Raw genomic sequence first — 16,205 nt, forward strand, 5'->3', positions numbered from 1 at the left:
AGAAAAAGGAAACTTGAGTTTCCCCTCAGCTATGTAAACTCTCTAATTTAAAAAAAAAAGCTTTTCACAGCAGATTTTTTTTCCACAGTTTATATCAGCTAGACATTTCCCAGAAATGTAGAGCAATTGATATTGTTGACATCTCTACCCAAAAGTTTCTCTTCTCTCTCTAAATCATAATGCTGAGCTGAGAACCCTAAGCCAAGTGACTCTAGATACACACCACAAAAAAAACCACTGGGGAGTAGGTGAGCACTTACAGAAATCTAGCTTTTATTTGGGTGCCTAGGAAGAACTGTCTCCTTTGCTGTATGAGCTGGAGGCAGCTGCAAAGACAGAGCAGGAAGGAACACGCTACGATGCCTCATTAGAAGACCAGAGTGCACTTCACATTGTGCAGTATTTAAAATGTGGAGGGGAAAAGGGGAGCTGGGGGGCAAAGCCCACATCCTTGTTCAGTGGCCATGTCCTAATGCCTCATCATATGGGTCCAAGCAAGGGGAGGCAGCAGAGGCTCAGCAGATGCAAACACCAGGACAGATCCTACACGCCTCTCCTGCCGCAGAGCGGGGAGGCTGCCCTCCTCCACCTCTGCTGAGACACACTGGGAAGACAAACCCATGCTGCTGCAAGTAGTCCCAGCACTCAGAAACATGATGCCTTTCTCAAAGGTGCAAGCTGTGAAGGCCTGGATACACAAAGGAACCGTGCCTGCATAGAAGGGCCTAAACCCAGATTTTGGCCCACTGAATCTCCAGACAAGCTTCTGCCCAGCTCAGTTCCAGTTCCTACAGGAGAGATTCATCTCATCTCACTTTGGGGGTCTAGTATATAATGTCTGCAGATGAGGTAGTGCCCTTGGCTCCTGACAAGCAATGGAGAGAAATGGGCCATTTCAGGGCACACTTCATCTGGCCTATTTGAGACATCTGTTTCCAGACATGGCCTATACCATAGAAGAGTGTCCATTTCTCCAGTTACAGTTACAAACAGAGTCTAAAAAACTGGTTCAGAAGCAGAGCCATATTTAGCTAACTGAATCCCAGCCTCTGATGGCTTCATTTCCAAGTGACATTCCTGAGGTGCCCACTTCCAGGTATACTCAGAACAGGCTTCCTCAGTCTTAACAGTGCTTCCCAATTTAGCATCTGTCAAATGAGGCTCCTCATTATGCACAGAGTTTAGGCACTTAATTCAGAAGACTGTACTAGAAGGGCTACATTCAGCACCATAAAATATAATTCTTGTGCATCTAAGCCAGATTCAAAAGGGCACCTGGCCACAGAAGCTCTGCCTTGTACCTGGCCTGTGCCATGCGAGGGGAAGCTAGTTCAAGCGGACAAGAAGAGATGGCTCAGCCTCAGACAGCTGATGAGGTTACTGTGCCCGAGTGTCCCCCTCACCCTCCCTGCACTGATATTTGAGCTGGTCATAAACCAGCTGCTGAACCACTGGAGTTATTTAGCACTTTAAGGGTGGAGTAAACAGCTAGAGGTGATAACCACATTAGCTGTCTCAATCCAGCAGCAACACATAAATCAATCAGAGGCCTCAGGCACATTGAAATGGGATATGCAGACAGCAGCAAACTAAGCAGGAAGCTGCTTAAGCTAGCCAGTAGGAAGCACAAAGACAAGTGCAGTATAAGATCACACACACACACAGACACACACACATATACACTTACAAACTGGCTTGGAGACTGCACTCTGTAACCCAAGTGTCAGGACATTCAGCAATCTCAGCCTCAGGTGCCTATTCTTCCTCTGCTGAGAGATTTTAACCTACATCTTCCAGCAAAATGTCAGCCACCAAGCTGCCACAGCAGGTTCCCGCTGTCCTCCCTGCCCCCCATACACACATACCTTTTTCTTTCTTTAAAAAAAAAAAACTGTTCCACTTTCTAGACACCTATTAGGCTCAATGGTTAGAGACCTGCCTCTCCTTCCTCTGTAACAAATGTCCTAAACCAGATTTTCTAGAAATCATTCTTTTTCTTACGCTCTGAATACTGCATAGGGAAAACTCAGCAGGAACATCAGTAGGAGGGCGCCAAGTACAAAAACCCCAACCCTGGCTAGTGTTACAGCATTCTCCTGGGTAAAATATTTTTTCATCCACCAAAACAGGCGAAAGACCTGAATCGAAATCTGTCTGAAAGGCAAGAACCTTAATGAATGGTTGAGCCAACACCAAAACAGGCCTTTTTCTCATGAAATTGTACATATTCTCTACAAACACTTTTTGCTGTAACCACAAGTGAGACAGGAAAGAATGGGGATGAGAACACCTTTCTCTCAGTTTTAAGCTGGGCTACAGACCCAGGGATTGATGTGGTCAGGACTCAGGCAGGTGGCACAAACTCAGAAACAGACTGATGAGTCCTGTGGGAATTTCACTAGCAGAAACTAGCCCAGAAAGAATTAGCGTAAGGGGAGAGAAGGTAGGTGGGAAGGCAGAGGAATGCCAGTGACACCTAGAGACATCCTTAAGCACTGAAGAGGCATTTAAACATAATTCCTCCCATTAATCTAGCCCACTAGCTCTGGCGGTTGAATTGCCTGCACAACAAATTGTGCTATGCTGCCAAAAAGGTGCATATCTATGGGAACAGGTGGAGAATTTCAGCCGTCACTTTCTCTGCACTGAGCACTTATTTTCTTGGGATGAAAGCAGCAGCTGCAATGGGCAGGAAGGTAAAAATATCATGCCTGTTCAGACATTCTTTTCATACAGTTTAGAGAGCACTTCCCCTCTTCATTATGCTCAGCACTGGCGGATAATACAACTTCTCTCTAGAACCACGTGCACTGTGTATACGGGTTGAGTCCAACATTAACCTACAGAGCCATTCAAAGTAAAAGCACGTTAAAGAGAAGCGTACTTAAAAATAGGGTTGTAATCATGTACTGTACTCAGTGTGCTTAAATAGCGCACGTAATATAGTTCAGTGTAAGAACCACTCGCTACTCAGGTTTCTAACACGAAGGAAGATATAGAATGGAATTACATTTCAGTCTGGAACTAATTCTGGAGTACAGCCAGTCCCATGCGATCCATAAAAATTCCTGCGTCAAAATTATGTGTCCCGTTGTCTTGATGCCTTGATCAAGGTTTCAGAGTTTTTCATTTCTCTGACATCCTCCAGATTAACAAACTTACACTGAACATATGTTAATCTAACTGCATCACCACTAGAGTTCTGCTCAGGAATCTATTCCTTTGCAATTTTTTTGTCAGCATATGCAGTAGCAAATGCTGTCCGTCTATAGCTAGTCCTCTTCTGTATAAATTAGTCACTTGAAAAGGCAGTGAAAATGCAAACATTATTGCAAAAATTTCCCTTTCGCCTGCAACCACCTTACCAAGTTACATTCTTTACTTATAAGCCACTGGTGAACTGAATAAAATAAAGTAACAGTAATACTTAGCCCTCTTGTAAATAATCCTAAATTACAGAGTTCTCAATAATCACATAGGTCTTCAGAAATTAAATTAGCATCCTCTTGTTATATATTTACACTTCCAGGTTTTTATTCAGGTTTCCCATCTGAACTGAAATGAGATAACCAATTCCTCTTGTTATTCAAGGATATATTTTTTTAATTTATTTTTCCATTTCCTTCAGCTATTTGCATGGCAGAATCAGAATGACAGTATGCCAGAACATATGGAATAAAGGTAGAATACACAAGTGTCCTGTATTTTCATAAAGTCTCTCCTAATCTTCTGGAAAGCCACTGAAAGAATGAGAAAAACTAATCCACATTATAACATAGTAAACCTTAAGATTATTTAAAAGACGGGTAGACGTGGTGCTCGAGGACATGGTGTAGTGGTGGACTTGGCAGTGTTAGGTTAACAGTTGGACTTGATGATCTTAAAGGTCTTTTCCAACCTAAACGATTCTATGATTCTATGATTATTAAGTAACCTCTGCACTCCTGGTGGGATACGGGTTCCTCCTTCCTTCAGCTGTAAGCTCCAGTCAGCAGATGGTAGGTGCTCTTGATCAGAAAAGCAGCAAAGTATACCTGACATGGGAGGAGTCTTACCAGAGGATGCATGCAATGACATACCTGCTTTCCCCTGGCTGGTGCACCAGCCAGTGGAGGATTTGATCCAGTGAGATAGGAATGCATGGTTAGAGACCTCCAGTTGTTAGAGACTGAATATATATGAGGGCTAAGATTTTTTAAGCCAAATTCCTATTAAAAACAATAGAAATTTGGGTGTACAAATCCCTTAGTCTCTGTCCAGCCAAAGCAATTCCTCTTCCCCCGGCCTCTAGCTGCTACCCATTGGTTAGCACTGCTGCTACAACTTTTTAGAAGGATTTGTTGCACAAAGAGAGAGACTTATTAAAAACAGAAAAGAATGTGTTGTGCCTCTGTAGCCAGAATCATAGTTTAAAAATCTGTGGGCTGGATTTTCCTGAATGCTCAAAAGATACAAAACAGTTATAAACCCAAAGGAACCACCTAAGCTCAAGTATATGGCTGTTTTTCATCTCCAGTGATTCAAAGGAGGTATGTTTATTACTGCAACTGGCATAGCACGCTTCCAGAAGAGACCAAAAAAATCATGTTTTCATTAATATTTTTTCCTTTTTAAACACTTTTCTCCATTATTTATTGGTTCAGAGAATATGATTCACTTCAGGATAACTTAATATAAAAACAAAATATTTTCATCTTATTTTACTATTATTCTCTTTTGCTATAAATAGCCACAATCAGGCCAACACTCTTGAGATCCCTCTTCTGCCTTCCCATTTCACTCTATAGCTGGATTGACTAAAATGCAAGGAGGATAGTTACCTTTTTTTGAGCTAACAAGGTGCAATTCTTGTCTCTGTCCAAGGCGAATTTCACCCCAGGAGGACCAGCAGCTTAGTGCATATTTGTGACCAGATCCTGAACTATTTGTACAACCAGCTCTTCTATTAGTTTCTATTTAAGTAATGTGACTTCAGTTAGATATTTGTGCATTTGCCAGGAATGGAGAGGGGGGAAATAAAGCAGCCCTTTAAAAACTTTCTCAAAGTGGTTGGAGGACAAGTCAGCTGATGAGTATGTTTATTGCTCTTAAATAATCTGGGAAGCAAAGAGGACCATTTCAGTGTTGGGAAACCTGTTACCGAAGAGACCAGACTCTAGGTAAATTGCCGTGTTTTCTTTTTTTTTTTTTTTGTCTGCTTGGTTGATGACTATCACAGCAAGATTTCTTTTTTTCTGTTACAATTCTTTCCGAGATGAACAGAGACATTCATTGTCAACCCAGCATCCTAGGGCGTTAGCTGCCTGCCTGCCAGAAGCCCAAATCCATGATATTACAGACATACTGCCAAGCTTCAGCTAGTGATCCAGCCATTGCCCAATGCTGTTCGTGAGCACTAATAAAACTGTTAGGTATGACTCAAACCAGACTGACCAGAAGTGACCACTGGCTCTAGGGAAGGGCTGGGGGAACCAGGGACACAGGTAGTATGCTGGCCAACCTTCCTAATGGAGGAGAAAAATAAATCATGTCAGACCATTCCATTTTGTTCCATGTTTATGGCCCACAGGTTAAGGGAGAAACAGAAGACACGATCTCAAGTTTAGTAAGATTGTGACGCAGGCTGCATAATGCACCCCCAATGCTTTCATCAGTAAACCAGTAGAAGAAAGTTCTGCAAAACACAGTGCTATATGATTCTTGGATGAAAAGTGTATTGTTATTGCTTTGTTCTGAAAAGATTGACTAAAGCCCAGTTAGAAGTAGAATGATGGAATATTAAGGTACACTTCAAATTTGCAGGGCATCCAGCTGTGAAGAGTAGAAAAACCTTCACAGGACAGGTTCAAAGAGTTGTCAATTAATCATAGGCTGTGAAATCGGTGGGATGAAACAAAAACAAGTTCTGCACCTCAGCAGAAAAATCAAATGCACAGTTACAAAGCAGAGAAAAGCAAGTTAGTTACAGAACTGCAGAAAGATCTTAGATACAACCATGTGCAAACTGAGTTAGCAGTATGATTTTCTTGCAAATATGGCATTTTATGAGAGGTAATTAGTCCACACCTCTTGGCACAAGTGATGCCTCAAATCAAAAATACAGTCCAGTTTTGAATGATATGTTTCAAGATTTATGCAGACAATCTGAAGAGTCCAGAGAAGAGCAACAAAAAAAAAAAACCACACCAGGTTGGAATATACAATCTAGGAAGAAAAGCTGAAAGATTTGAGTTTGTTTAGTCTAGAAAAGAGACTGAGGGAAGACATAAGTCTTCAAATATGTGAGATGCTGTTATAAATATGACAGTGATCAACTGTTCTTCATGTCCAGCAAGGTTAGAAGAACAGTTCCGTTTACCACGTGGCAAAAGAAGATTTGTTAGCTATGAGGACAAAATAACTAACAAAAACAGCCATACACTGGAACAGCTCACCGAGGCTGGTCATGGAATCCTCATCACTGGAGTCCATTATGGAAAGGTTAGACAAATCACTGTCAAAAATAGTCCTTGGCTCAGCCACAAAACAGAGAGATGGACTGGTCGCCTGAGCTCCCTCCCATTCCTACACTTCTATGATTTACTAGGGAATATGCAGTTTCTTGCACAAGCCACTCTTTTTCGGGGTTTAACAAGTCACATTGACTAATATATTGCATGCAAAAACCTCTATCCTGATGCCAAGTATTTCAAACCCTATTTAAAACTTTACCACTGTAAAAACTGTTGTGTTCTAGCAGGAAAATCCAGGAAGTAGTACTCTGCAATATTATCGTACCAACGGAGAAGCCAAGTCATTTCAAAAGACCTTTCAAAGTCTCATGTGTGACCACAAGACAAGGTCAGAAAAGGCCAATGACATTTCTCTGTCAGAAGGTAAGAAAACCCCAACACAGCTGGGGTTGTCACAGTCTGACAAAAGCCAATACAGAGCAGTGGCTGAAGGCTACATGGAAATTGATTCAACAAACTGTTACAGCGGGAACTCTGGTGTCAGGCACATCTTGACTATAAAAGCTAACAGCTAACAAGCCGATACGTTTCAGAAGCTTTCATCCTGAAGCTACCTGGGGATGCTTATAACTGATGAACCTAGTGAATTTATTGAGCGCATCAGACATTTACTAAGTAAGTAAGGAATCCCTGAATACTTAGAGCATCGCCTTAGAAAAGTGAATACTTATTGTCTGGATCACACTATAATCTGTTCTTTGCATGAGGGCATAGAAAGCACTTGTGGATTGTGAGCCCCACCAAAGAGCCCATTACAGACCCATTGACAAAGGCATTGCTTCATACCATGTGTGACACATCTACTACAAAGAACTCAACTCCTCTCTCAGACCTTACGTGCCATTGAGCAAAAACAAGAAAAAAGAAAGGAAGACTACTCCAAAAGAATTGACAAGAATGAGAAGATATGTTAAAGGCAGCAGTACTACTGGCTATGGCAGGAAATATCCTCAGAAGAAGTAAGTGTGCTGACTCCGCTCCACTCAACTGATGAAAGCATCAAGCCGAGCAAAGGCCTGTGTAGACACAACAGTATACTGTTAAATTCTAGGACAAAAATCAAGTAAAGCTAAAATCTTTAACACTTGAGAGACATTATCATCCCCACAAAAGATCCACTGGAATAGCTATGCTGATGGGACAAGGCATGATTTCAGAAAAGTACTTAAGCTTCCGAAGTCTCGCAAATTTCAATGGTATCCAGGTAATAATTGGTGAATGCTGTCTTGGTCACAAAGATTCTCCTGAGTTATTTCCCCTCAGAAACATTTCACAAAAGCATCTAAAGACAGTCTGGAAGAATGTGAGCTACAAGCAAGGATAATTCATAAAAACAATAGCCAAGGGACTGGAAGAAGCTCAGTTTTCTTGCTAAAATGTTTAATGCAAGTTTCTGCAAAACATCTTTCTGTTTTAGGACATTTCCACATATAGATTCTGTTTTTCAGAGATCCCATTCCTGCATTCCTTGCAAACCCAAAACACCCGCTGACATCATTAGGCAATGCATTGGCATCAGAAATACGTGACTAAGCCAACAGAGGTTGTGGGTAGCCAAAACTGCTGGAGACAGTTCGTCCCGGTTCGGTCAAACTAACTTTTGAAATCACAGCTGGTTCACAAATTGCAAACCTCCTAGGGTCTTAGCAGACCCCATTCCCCATTACTGCTGGCAGCTCTTTGAGAAGCTGATCCACCCATGCTCAGCACAGATGGCCACACTTCTTCCCTCCTCAACCCTCGCAAGCTAGGACCCAGAAATCCCTTCTCCAACACTTAGGGAAGCAGCTATTCCTGCTTCCTGGCCCAGCCCCTCTCCCATGCTCCTTGGCCCCACTCCCGGAACCAATTCATATGCAATGGGCTACACATCCTGCTGGTGGAGAAGGGCTAGGAGGGACTGTCTTGAAAAGATTTAAAATCTTATTAATGAATACAATACGAACTTCAAAGTCCTACTGGGGAGCAGTATTTGTGTAATGGCAAGAAAGAAAAACAAATGTATCTTGAATCCTGACACTACTAAAGGCAGCAGAGGGAAACACCCAGGGAGCCAGGATTTCAATCAACAATTGATTTGAGTACCCATTCTTGTAGTGGATGGAAGGAATCTGTGCGAGAGAAACGTAGGAAAGGAAGCTACAGATGGAAGGAAAACAGAGATCACAAAGGCAAAGGGCAAGGGTTGAAAAAAAGCCAGAGTGAATTATAACAAAAGCAGCTGAAACAAACTTGAACCTGTGTTAGTTAAAATGGGAAAAAAGCTTTGTTAGTATTAACTAAATAGGCCTCCTGTAAAGGGTCAATGAGCCCTTAATTTTCTGTTAATTGTACTTTGCGTAAAGAACCTTTTTCATCCTTTACAACCCACACATATCACCACCATATAACCCAATGTATATAAAGTGCAGGGAAGCTACAGATTCAGGACTAACTCTGCTCTCAATCTGGCAAAAGAATTTTGACCAATAGCTTGCGGGGGTGGGAGAAAATCCGGCCCTTGAAACAGAAGTCCCTTCTTCACATAATCAGGGTCAGTCGCCCTCATGCAGCTGACAAAATCTTGGAAGGTTAGCCACCTCTCTGGTCCTGAACACGTTGTGATCTTCTACACTTCTGACAAAACCCAATTCTTGGATTTAACAGGTCTCATCCAGCTATTTACCACTGAAGGTTATGGATGTGTGACCCCTTGGACGAACGCTGAGGAAAACACAGTATCTCAAACACAAAACTCTGTTCAGAAAAATCCCTTTCATATGGGGGGACCACTGTAGAGAAAAAAAATCTTTTTCCTGTTCTATATTAGAGCTGGCAGCTCAAGACTAGATGGTAGAGTTGGTTTCTCTGGGCACAGTACTGCACCAGTCTTTCGACTACAGCACACCCCTATCCAGTGAAGCAGGCAGATAGAACCATGATTATTATTTTCTTTACTTTTCAAGCAATGATATTATACAAGGAGAAAAGAGAAAAAGATAGGACAATATCAGTATGACTACTATCTTTATATTCATCAGTTACAGGTCTGAGTTTTCTTCCTGCAAAACTGCCACTGAAATCCATTGACCAGTTGTTGGTAATACTTTTCATTTTCCCAGACAGCGTATCTCTAGCACAAACCCTTCACCAGTCTTCCTGACAGTCTCCTTAGATATTGGATGATGTTCAGAGATTGAACTCTCTGGACTATGGACATCATCCACTAGGAGAAATCCCATTTTGCAGTTTTCCTCCTATCTGACTGCTCTGCAATTCAGCGTCTTCTGCTACTCATTCTCTCCTCTACCTCCTTAAGAACATTAGTTTTCCTGCTTCAGTAGAGCTAGCATACAGATATTCCAAAGAAAGAAGCCAAGAGCTCTAAACACTCTCCAAATTTCTCCATTGTATTGTTTGGCACATAAGGAAAACAACTTTTGACACTATGAGTGGTTTTCATTATGATGGGGAGAAAAGATCTGAAACTACATTTCCCATCAGGCACTACAACTTGATTTTGATGGTTCTGAAGGCACTATCATTAGCTAGCCACTACATTAGTCTACTCAGGTCATAATAATCATTATTACAAGTGGATCAAAAATAAATTAATTGCCTGAAAACTAGCTAAATATAAAATCTCCACACACACACAAAAAACAAAACAACCAAAAAAACCAACCAAAACACCAACCCCCAAACCCCCCCCAAAAAAACCCAAAAAAAACAACAAAAAAAAATCAGCAGAAGTATTATCATACTTCAGCAGCCTTGTTTTCTATGAATACATTTTATGCTTTATTTCCATTTCCAGAATATTTTTTTTCTTCATTGCTGTATTCACTTGCAGCTGAGGAATGTGAAATAGTTCTTCAAGCCTTCTTGAAGTCTACAATGAATTGTGCAGCCAGACCAGATTGGTTCAAGCTTAGCTTTTAACTTTACATTTGGCTTTGGGGGGGGAAAAAAAAAAAAAAAAAAAAAAAGCACCAAACAGTGTTTTCTTCAATCTTTTGATTAACTTCACAGAATTTCCAGGAACATGTAAGCCATATATCAAAACTTTGTAATTTAAAGTCCCATTTTGGGATCTGGAAGAATGTGCAGTTAATATTCATTGCAATTACAATACTTTATCATGCAGTGGAATCTGTGTTCAATGGCATCAGAATGTGGGTTTAGTTTAAGAGTACTTTTACATAGATTAAGGCAAAATGTTCATGAAGTATTTGATAGTTGGAGAAAAATGTTTTTTGAATGAAGCAATAAATATAAAATTTCACAACCTCCTTTGACAGATCGAATTCACCTTTTGCATCCTTGACCAAATCTGAAGCAATTCCGTTGATGCCAATGGAATGAAACTGCTGTAGCAACACTTGAGGCAGTCCTACCCCTTTTGAAATCAGTGGCAAAACTCCCACTGACTTCAGATCCCATAGGTGTAGCTCACAGGCACAGCACTGCTCTTGGTTGGCCTACTAACCTTTGTGACTCAACACATGCTATGCTTCCTGTTGCAGTCTCCGAGGTAAGCCCTCTGTGCTGTTGAAGGTTCCTGGCCTAAGGTATCATTTTCTTTGTTTACTGTCTGGCTGCATAGATATCTGGCACAGATTTCAAAGTACAGTAGCTCAAAAATATGCTTAGTGCATATGTGCATAAACCCTGTGGTGGATTGCATCACACATCCTGCATCCAAAACTAAAATCACGTATCTAGTGCTCTCTGTATTATTCATGGTTTGCATGAAGCAGGTAATAAAATGCAGCCATATCAGTAGCATGGCTTAGTAGTTTAACATCATTGACTAAAGTGGATTTATTCCAGAATGACATCAAGTAAATGAGTTTGGGATATTTTTCTTTATGTGTACAAGAAAAAAACATACAAAATACTCTGAGAGATCAGCACAGTTCACCTAATCCAGTTTCCATCTGTGCCAACATTCACAGCACATACAAGAAATTCTGTACTGTACAGTTACTGAATCACATTTCCTCCAGTTTTACAGGGCTTGGCACTGTCAAATGCTCCAAACAAATTCAAAAGCACGTTAAAAAGTACCAACTTAGTCTCAACAAAACATATGTCTCAGACCAATAAGAAAACTGTCCTATAAACTTCCAGGGAGGTCGCTTACTGTATTGGCTGAACTGGATTGTACTGAACTTGTTGAAGTCAAGCATTTAAGCAATATTTAGTTTACGTAACCTAGTGATACAGAATCACAGTTAAACTGCCCAAGTGAACCAAGGCAGCGATGGGAAAACACAGTGAGTTAGATTCCAGCCCGTCTTTTATATATCCTGCTCTGTCCAGCTTCAGTAGAACATTATAATTACTCCTGCCACCACATACACAGTTCGTCCCTTTTTCAGATTTTATTGCTGATTTTGTACTCCAGCCTACCATTACTTTACTACCAGCCCTTCTAAAAGTGCTGATGCAGCCATGGCACAGCAGCAGTACTGGAGTCACAGTGAATCCCGAGTTGCGATAGACCCTTGGGACTGGTGTCCCTTCTCAGGCCTTGAATTTCTCACGGGTCATGGATGTTGGCAATTTAGACACAGTGAGAGGCAAGTTCTGGCTTGTTTGTTCTAGGCTAAACAGGACAGAGAAACGTCAAGGTCTTCGGAGGAATAAGCAAGTCCTCCTTTACTCTGGACAGGAGGTGCTGCTCTAACAGGAAAAATCTGCCCAACAAGGCTGAAATCTGGCTTTTATCCACTCCTAGCAGAATCAAAACCATTATACAGTCTAAATAGCTGAATAATTTCTTCCAAGTCAATTAATATCAACATCCTTGATCTTAAAGTATTACCTCATCATAGGCTATTATTACTGTCATTCAAGGACAGGCAAAAATCTGGTGTAACTTTCCATAATCTCTACTATACATCTGAAGTTTGACAGAAACACAGTACCTGTTTGTGAGTGGACAAGCATGGATTTCTACAGGTACAAGGGTTAATCATGTGCAGTTTCCCATATTTTTGATCAGCTGATCCTAGAGAGGATTTCTAAAGCTTGCAGTCCAATTCTGGCTCCAAAACATAGCCAGCTTGCCCTTGCTGTTTGGCAAGAAACAGCAAAATTGTGTCAACAGTTTCTTTCAAGAATACATGTTAGTAACTGCCAAATGACAGTTGTAATGACCCTGATGCATTTCTCCTCTTAGGGTTTTTTTGTTTAGAATCCAGTTGCCGCCCAAGCAGAAAAAAAAAAAAAAAATCATTCTTTGCCATGAACTCTCCCATCAACCTGAGCTTTCTCCACCGCCACCAGCACTGTACCTTGTGAGAGTAAAGTAAGAAGCCACCTTCTCCCTAACAAAGAGCTACTCCCACCTGGGATTATAGACATCAGAGCATGCATTAAGGGCTTGAAGCAGAGCCTGCTGAAATCCAGGGACTCTTTCCATCAACTTCAACGGGCTTTTGGTCAGGTCCTGAGAGTCTATTTTTATGCATTCACTCATTTTTTCCCTTGTTTATTTAAAGAACCATTTCTCTGAAATCCAGGCAGAAAGACTAATATTTTTGGTATTGTATCAGGGCAATGGTTTAATCATAAGTTAAATTAAGAAGTGCCACTGTCTGCAGCCAAAAGAAAGAGGCTAACTCTGACATACCACCTGTGCATTGCTTCTCTGGCTCAGCAGTGACCTTGGTTGACAGGAACATGTGCCTGAAAATTGCACCCAAGAGGAAACTCATCACAACATGAACAATCACAATAGAATGATAAACACCCACACTGCACAAGAAAGCTGCCAAACCCTCACAGCAGCCAGGACTCTAACTGCATCTGGAAGAAAATATGCATGTACCAAAAGAATGTATGTGTGTATACATGAGTATGTACGTATGTGTTTACTCACGCTCTCTTGCTCCACTTTGTGCCATGTTTCATTTTGTAATAAAATGTACGTGAAAAAATACCTTTCTGTTCCCTTATGACAGAGGCAACTAAGATTATCAGGTTCCCTATATGCAATCACAACAGAAGGTTATGATGTCTTGCAGTGATTTAATCCTACTGATCCATTCACATACATTTTTCCCCTTAGAAAGATAACAGATATGTTTAACTTTGAGTAGCTTGGATTTCTTTTTAATAATTTATGATTACATGCTCCCACAAGATCATCAAAGAAAGCTGTGAGAAGGCCATAAAAAACACATTCGGTAAGAAACTAGTCGAACTGTGTTTCCTCTTAACTAATGGAAGAAACAATGGTTTTTAAATGTGACATGGATGATTTTCTTGCACATGTGGTCTTACGCAAGATTCCTGCTGTGGAAGTCTAAGGTTGGCAGACATCTTCAAAGATGAACCGAAGAGCCAAAACAGTCTTTATGGGCTTAAATCTGTTCCCAGACACAGGTACTTGCACAAGGAGAACACAATGCACTCATGCAGAAGTCACTTAAACCATGAAAGATCAGATACATTCAGTGCTAACACCCCCAGAGTAAGCCTTTCTGCAAAAGCGTTTGAAATGGAGAAACAACCTGGTATGCCAACAAAGACTGAAAACAATTCTTGCTTTCTTCTAACATCTTTCATCTAAAATATTTGCTATCTCCTGCCATCTCTAGACATCCATAAACTGAGAGCTGTGAAGTGCAAGTCATGGGGGAAATAAAAGGAGTTGAAGGTGCTCCGTTCCTCAGCATGAGAAGTATACTTGTAGCAACACAAGCAAGATTGCAAGAAATCCATTTTTTCTGTACCTGCATGTCAATCAGAGGAGATCCGTATCACTCCTGTATGAAGGAGACAAGGAAAGGAGTTGCATCTCTGGTGAAATAGATGGATATTCAGGGCTTAAGGATAGGTGCACTTGCAATCTGCCTGTAAAAATGTCTGATAAAACTCCTTCAATTTTGAAGGCCAAATCTGACACCTCTTAGGTAGCTTTCACACTGCAAGCGCCAACTCTGCTTAAGATGTGTGAAACCCTTGGTGTGGCTAGAAAAAGCTGTGGATCAGCTCAAGCAGCAGATCCTGCAGGGTACTGAGCCACTACAGTTCCTTTGCAATCCCTGGTGGGGTACATTCTTCCTGCTCTTACCCACATGTGTGCATTGCAGCATTTAGTCCTGTAAATAAGGGAAGAAACAGTGGTGAGGATGCATGGTTTTGTTTTTGTTTCAAAGACTGTGCCTGCAGACTTGCCAAAGCCAGATGCTGTAACTCCACATAGTGTTACGCTGCAAGATGGGCCAGAATCTTCCAGACGCTGGGTGTGGTGGGTGCGAGGCTGCTTCATTAGCTGTTTGAAGCTGTGTGGGTAGTTTCCATTGTGGTCTAGCAGCCGTGCAGGACGCACCCAAAGAAGCTGGGTAAACTGCATACAGGAATTAGCCCACGCTAAATTCCACGCTTCCACAGCTGGATTGCTACCCATATCCCAGCTAGCTAACTGAAAGCTAGGTAGGTACATCTCCAGCAAGAGGAGACAGATGAAATATTCAGACAGGAGGCCCTTCTTTCTGCATCCTACATCACAGAATGCCACCCTGATGCTGGAGAACAAGGTATGAAAGGGCTCCCTTGAAATAAAGGTGAGTTTAGTGAAGAATCAGGAGGCAGATCTGCTCAATGGAGCATCCCAAAGCGGGAAAACACCAAGCTTTCATAGTTTCAACCACTAAGCTGGAAGTCCTGGAAACACTGACCTTAAAAGGAGTGACTTCCCACTAAGGGTACAGAAAACATGGAAATCCCAGTAATTTCCAGCATTTCCAGACTTTCCCATCACCTACCAGTAAATGCCAGCTGAGAACTTGGAAGCCCTGCAACAGACTTCCAGGCAGCCCATAGAGCAGGGCTGCCAAAGCACCACCAATCCCATACAGCCCACAACTGCTCTGCGGAGCTGATAGTCACCTGTCAAATGCCATTTTCACTGAGAAGCCACAAGAACTAGGGAGCACATATATTTCAGAAATAAAATGTTTGTTGTTTCCAGAATGACATTTTTTCAAATTTCTCCTTGACAGAAAAATTTCTTTTTATTTCCCAGATCAATTTGGGCCAAAGCCCCACACAAAAAAAAATTAAAGAAAACAAGATTTCCCATGAACAAGAAATTCTGTTCTTCAGCCAGTTCAAATTGGTAAAATGTGGAAGGGAGAAAAGGAGGGAAGAATACTGCTAACCAGCATAAATCTTCTTGAGACCTTTATATTGCCAGACTTGTCTTCATGTAATCAGAGATGTTGACACCAGAAGGAACAACCGCAGTTTCTTATCTAAACCTTTATATGAGCTCAGATCAAATTACTAAGGCTTAACAAGTTACCACATGTCAGCTGAACCAGGCAGTCTTTGTACATCCTCAGCCCTTAACTAGTGCAAGACAACATGTTTTAACATAATAATTTTTGTTACAGGCTAAACCAAGTTTCATTGCCTTAAATATGGCACAGCCTAAATACATACACACTTACCACATTTCATCTATAGAATCACAGAATATCTCAGGCTGGAACAGACCTGACACATAGTACCTCATTAACCTGCGGCAATTTGAATATATATGTAAGAAAAGAGGCAATAATTGATTTGCAGCACCATAACTTTGCTGCTATTAGGATCACCGCATGAGACCAAGGGTCACAACTCTCTTACACAACGAGCAGGAGCAACAGCTGTTACTCTACCAGTTACTAATTAACTGAACTAATTAACTAATAA

General features: G+C 41.3%; 1 long non-coding RNA gene across 4 annotated transcripts in view; it reads right to left on the reverse strand.

Annotated features, from left to right (window-relative positions):
* The window catches only part of LOC148056851 (uncharacterized), a 76,151-nt gene extending 60,147 nt beyond the window's left edge, over positions 1-16,004 (reverse strand). For 3 of the 4 annotated variants that reach the window (XR_015702170.1, XR_015702169.1, XR_015702167.1), the window contains exon 1: positions 15,959-16,004. This is a non-coding gene — a long non-coding RNA (uncharacterized LOC148056851). Of the gene's footprint in view, positions 1-4,820; positions 4,890-15,958 lie in introns of those variants that run through there. The other variant, XR_015702168.1, reaches the window with a different exon arrangement.
* Positions 16,005-16,205: the final 201 nt, after the last annotated feature.

The sequence above is a fragment of the Nipponia nippon genome, unplaced genomic scaffold, assembly GCF_047370975.1.
Source record: "Nipponia nippon isolate SJK-2023a ecotype South Korea unplaced genomic scaffold, ASM4737097v1 scaffold_11, whole genome shotgun sequence".
In the NCBI taxonomy this organism is placed as follows: Eukaryota; Metazoa; Chordata; class Aves; order Pelecaniformes; family Threskiornithidae; genus Nipponia; species Nipponia nippon.